This window comes from Trichosurus vulpecula, chromosome 2 (genome assembly GCF_011100635.1).
Source record: "Trichosurus vulpecula isolate mTriVul1 chromosome 2, mTriVul1.pri, whole genome shotgun sequence".
NCBI classification, from domain to species: domain Eukaryota; kingdom Metazoa; phylum Chordata; class Mammalia; order Diprotodontia; family Phalangeridae; genus Trichosurus; species Trichosurus vulpecula.
The window spans coordinates 12,421,492-12,427,491 of NC_050574.1; positions in this window are offsets into that span (position 1 = coordinate 12,421,492).

A 6,000-nucleotide genomic window follows, 5' to 3' on the forward strand; every position below is an offset into this window, starting at 1 on the left:
GTTCATAAATGTGTGTTTGTAATTTGTTTGTATTTGCTCTGAAGTTGAGGGTGCTGGCTATTTCCCCTGAACTAAGTGAATGATATTTGTATGTTGGATTAAAGTAAGATTGTTAACCCCTTAACATTGCTTTCCTTAGTAAAGCAGATCGAAAGAACCCGGGCTTGCAGTGTTCTGTGTGCTGGTTGTTGTTGGTTTTACACAGCCACAGTAGCTGCTAGCTGATCTTTGAAACACTTGCATGTCCCCTTTCCATAAAGTGGAGTAAAGTAGAATTTGTTCTCCATCATCATTTCTTCCTTATTCCCCATGCTAAAGAATTCTAGTTCTCAGGAAAGATTTGATCTTCCATTTTGAGGAAAGGGAAGCATTATGTATCCTGTGTCAAATAGGCCCAAGGAGTTTGGACTTTTATTTCCATGGCCTTTTATTTCCCTTCTACTGATATATCTGTGATCCTTTAAGAAGTCATTGTTTAGAAATTTGGTGCATGGAAATCTCCTCAAAGCATCCAAAAAGGACTGAGACTGTCCTGTAAGAGCTCTTTCCTAGATGTTCTTCAAGTCAACAAGCAGGTATTAAGCACCTACTATGTGTCAGACGTTGAGCTAAGCGCCATAGATACAAAGAGAGGAAAGGGACAACATATGTTCTCAGAGAATTCACAAACTAGTAAAGAAGACAACAGGCAAATCATTATGTGGAGACCTGCCATATCCAGGATCAATTAGAATTAATCAAGAGAGGAAAGTCACAAAGGTCAAGAAATACTGTAAAACGCTCATTGCCGAAGATGGGGTTTTAGGTGAGACTTCAGGGAAGTCCAGGAAGCATTCCAGTCATGAGGAGCAGCCAAGAAAAACATTTGGAGTCAAGAGATGGAGGATCTTGTTTAAGGAAAAGAAGGAAGGCCTGTAGCACTGGATTATCACATGTGGAGAAGGTGTAAGGTGAAAGAAGACTGGCAAGGAAGAGGAGGGGAAGATGATGAAGGATGTTAGCAGCCAGAGCATTTTGTGTTTGATCCTGATGATAGGGAGTCCCTGGAGCTTATTGAGGAAGTAGTACCATGGTAAGAAGTGTGGTTCATTTAGGAATATGGATTTGATAGCTCTGTGGAGGAGTGAGTGGACTGGAGAGAGAATTGAGACAGTGAGACCAAGCAGAAAGCTCTTGCAGTACCACAGGTATTAGTTAGACAGGCCTGAACCAGGAAAGTGGCAGTGTTGGGAGAGATGGAGCGTATAGGAGACACTACAAAAGTAGTGTCGAAAGGACTTTCCAAAAAATTAAATTGTGGGTTGTGAGTGTGTGGGTATGCATGAGGAGTGGGTGATTACCTAGGTTATGAGCCTGGATGATTGGCAGTGTGGTGCACTGGATAGCAGTAGTCAAAGAAGAAGATGGGAGGGTGGGTCAGAAGGTAAGGAATTTCATTTTGGACAGGAGAGACTAGTGTCCCTAAAACCTAGAGAAGAGAGCATCCAGGAAAAGGGGGGTGATTAATCAATCAAAGGTAGCAGAGAGGTCAAGAAAGATGAGGACTGAGAAAAGGCCATTGGATTTGGCCATTTGGAGAGGAGTCATAACTTCACAGAGAACTGTTCTAGTTGAACAAGGAAGTTGGAAGCCAAACTGCAAAGAGTTTCAAAGAGAGTGAAATGAAAGGAATTGGAGACATCAATTGTAGGTGGCCATCTCTAGATATTTAGCAGTGGCTGCAGACCAGGCCCCAGCAAACTAGGAGCAGGCCTCAGGGTGACTGAATCAGTGGCAGCAGTGGCGGTTTCTAGACTTTTCAGCACACAGACACCAAAGACAACTTAGAAGGTCAGCAGGAAAAGTGTGTTGTACCGGGGGAGAGTGGAGCACAGGCTGTGCTAGCACAGTGCCAGCCCCAACAAATCAGGAGCTGGAGCCACTGAATTAGTAGTGGCAGCAACTGCTTCCAGGATTCTCAGCCCACAGATTGTAAGGGGGTCAAACAAGTGGTCAGAAGGAGATTACAGAAGTCTCTGCTAGCACTGAGGCAGGACTTTGTGGCTTTATACATACTTGGATCTATGTCCCAGTCCTGCATGGCATTCCCAGGCCGAGGACGAGTGTTAGTACACCAGAGCTTATACACTTTCCTCATTGTTCCAAGGCAAAAAAGAGTGCTTGTGGTCACTCACAGACCAGAGCACAGGCCAGGAAGGTATTAAACACCTTTCCCTTAGATCATATCACCTTGGAAGAACTGAAAACTTACAGGCCCCTAGAAGTATCTCTGGAAACAGCTGCAGAAAACCCCTGAAGTTTGGGACAGTGCACCTCTACCCTGGAAGCAGGGTCCTACTTTAACAGAGAGCTAAAAGTCAAGTAATAGGCTGAGGAAATGAGCAAACAACAAAAAAAAAAATTCTGACCATAGAAAGATAATATGATGACAAGGAAGATCAAAACACACACTCAGAAGATAATAAAGTCAAAGCTCCTACATCCAAAACCTCCAAGAAAAATATGAATTGGTCTTACGCCAAAGAAGAGCTTAAAAAAGACTTTGGAAATCAAGTAAGAGAGATAGAGGAAAAATTGGGAAGAAAAATGAGAGTTATGCAATAAAATCATGAAACACAAGTCAACAATTTGGTAAAGAAGACACGCACAAAAATACTGAAGAAAATAACACCTTAAAAAACAGACTAGATCAAATGGTGAAAAAGGTACAAAAAAACCAATGAGGAGAAATATACCTTAAAAATCAGAATTGGCCAAATGAAAAAGGAGGTACAAAAGGTCCCTGAAGAAAATAATTCCTTAAAAATTATAATTGAGCAAATGGAAGCTAATGACTTTATAAGAAATTAAAAAACAATAAAATAAAACCAAAAGAATGAAAAAAATAGAAGGTAGTGTGAAATACCTCATTTGAAAAACAACTGATCTGGAAAATAGATCCAGGAGAATTTAAAAATTATTAGACTACCTGAAAGTCATGAGCAGAAAAAGAGCCTAGACATCATCTGTCAAGAAATTATCAAGGCCTGATATTCTAGAACCAGAGGGTAAAATAGAAATTAAAAGAATCCACCAATCACCTCCTGAAAGAGGTCCTAAAATTTAAAACTCCCAAGAATCTTATAGCCAAATCGCATAGGAGAAAATGTTGCAAGTGTCCAGAAAGAAACAATTCAAGTTTCCAAAGCCATAGTCAGGATAACACAAGATTTAGCAGCTTCCACATTTAATCAGAGGGCATAGAATATGGAAAATTCGGGAGGGCAGAGGGGTTAGAATCACCTACCTAGCAAAACTGAGTACAATCCTTCGGGGAGGAGGGAGAATGGATATTCAGTGAAATAGAAGACTTTCAAGCATTCTTGATGAAAAGACCAGAGATGAATAGAAAATTTGACTTTCAAATACAAGACTCAAAAGAAGTATAAAAAGGTAAACAGGAAAGGAAAATTGTAAGGGATTTAATAAGGTTAAACTGTTTAAATTTCTACATGAGAAGATAATATTTGTAACTCATAAGAACTTTTTCATCAATAGGACAGTTAGAAGAAGTCTATATAGACAGAGGGCACAGGTGTGAGTTGAATATTAAGGGATGATATCTAAAAAAATAAAATTAAGGGATGAGAGAGGAATGTACTTAGAGAAAGGGAAAGGGATAAGTAGAATGGGGCAAATTATCTCAAATAAAAGAGCCCAGAAAAAGCTTTTACAATGGAAAGGAAGAAGGGGGAAGTGAAGGGAGTGAGTTAACCCTACTCTCATCAGAATTCAGCTCAGAGGGAATAACACACATTCTACTGGGTACAGAGATCTATCTTACCCCACAGGAAAGTTGGAGGGGAAGGGGATAAGAGAATGGGGAGTGATACAAGGAAGGGCAAATTGAGGGCTGAGATAGTCAGAAGCAAAAGGGAGGAGGGACAGGGTGAAAGTAAAAAGAATAGACCAAATGGGGGAAAATAGGATGGAGAGAAGTACAGTTAGCAGTAATAACTGTGAAAACAATTTTGAAGCAAGTTTTTCTGATCAAGGCGTCACTTCTCAAACATAGAGGACTGAGTCAAATTTATAAAAATAAGAGCCATTCTCCAATTGATAAGTGATCAAATGATAAGATGAAGTAATCAAAGCTATCTATAGCCATATGAAGAAATGCTCTACATCACTGTTGATTGGAGAAATGCAAATTAAAATAATTCTGAGGTACTCTCATACTTACTGGAGTAGCTAATAGGACAGAAAAGGAAAATGACAAATGTTGGAGGGAATGTGAGAAAAACGAGACATTAATGTACTGTTGGTAAACTTGTGAACTGATTCAACCATTCTGTAGAGCAGTTTGGAACTATGCCCAAAGGGCTATAAAACTGCATACCTTTTGACCTAGCAATACTAGACTAAGAGATTTTAAAAAAAAAAAAAAGGAAAAGGAACTATATGTACAAAAATATTTATAGCGGCTCTTTTCTAATGGTAAAGGATTGGAAGTTGAAGGGATACCCATCAATTGGGGAATGGCTGAACAAATTGTGGTACATGATCGTGATGGAATACTGCTGTGCTATAAGAAATGATGAGCAGAATGCTCTCAAAAAAACCTGGAAAGACTTATATTTGCTGATACAAAGTGAAATGTGCTGTGTAGAAAGTAGCAGCAATATTGTAAGATTATCAGCTGTGAGTGACTTAGCTATTCTCAGCAATACAACTATCTGAGACAACTCTGAAAGACTTCTGATGAAAAATGCCATCCATCCCCAGAGGAAAAAACCAATGGTGTCTGAATGCAGAATGAAGCATATGGTTGTTTTTTTTTTACTTTTCTTATTTTTCTAGAGGGTTATTGGTTTTTTTTTTTTGGTTTATGTTTTTTTTTTCCACAACATGACTGTGATAGAAATGTTTCTCATGACTACACATGTATAACCTATATTGAATTGTTTGCCTTCTCAATGATGGGTTGGGGGTGGGGGAAAGGGGGAAAATTTGGAACTCAGAATTTTAAAAATGGATGTTGAAAATTGTTTTTAAAGGTAACTGGGGAAAAATAAAATATTGAGTAAAAATAAAAATTAGGACTTCTTTCTCATTATCTGTAAGACTTCAATTTAAATTTATTTATAGATTTTTATGAATATGAATAGCATTTTTCACCAAAAAATTATTACTTGGAAGGTGTTAAACACATTGTAACATATGAATTTCATTTAAAAGTTAATTTTTTTCCCCTTAAATGAAGGTTCAAAGTATTTGGTTCAAGAGCTACCAAACTCAATCTTCAATGTGGTTCTGCATCCAATTGATTTAATGAGAAGAAAAACAACAAAAATGATAATAAATAGCATTTATGTAGTGCCTGCAATGTGCTAGATGCTGAGCTAAGTGCTTTACAGGCATTATCTCATTTGATCCTCACAATGCTATGAGGTAAATGCTGTTATTATTCCTATTTTACAACTGAGGAAACTGAGTCAAGAAAAGGTAAGGTGACTTGCTCAGGGTCACAGTGTTAATAAGAGTCTGAGGTGGGATTTGAACTCACATCTTCTTGACTTCTAGATCCAGCTCTCTATCTCCATTGTTTTTTGATTTATAACCAGAATACAGTGAAAATGCTTACTCACACATGGATGGGGTAGGAAATGTAGGAGAATCTTACAACTTCTCTTGCTGAGGGATAAAAATTCTTTTTCTTTCTTTTAAGCCCACAAACCAGTCATCAAAATAAATCACTAGTTAATATATAGATTTGTTTTACTGTCTCCTAATGACAAATAGTGTATTAAGTGATAAATGCATATGTTGTTTTGCTTTTTTTAAGTGTTTTTATATAAAACAACATTTTTAAGAAAAGAAATCTGCAGATATATGTTTCTTCTTTCTACCACTGGCACACTGTCTACACTCTCACAGAAACTCTGAAGAATGGCTGACCTGTATTAACAACCAGACCTTCTGAAAATCTGTCTGATAGAAGAATAATAACATAAGCAGAAG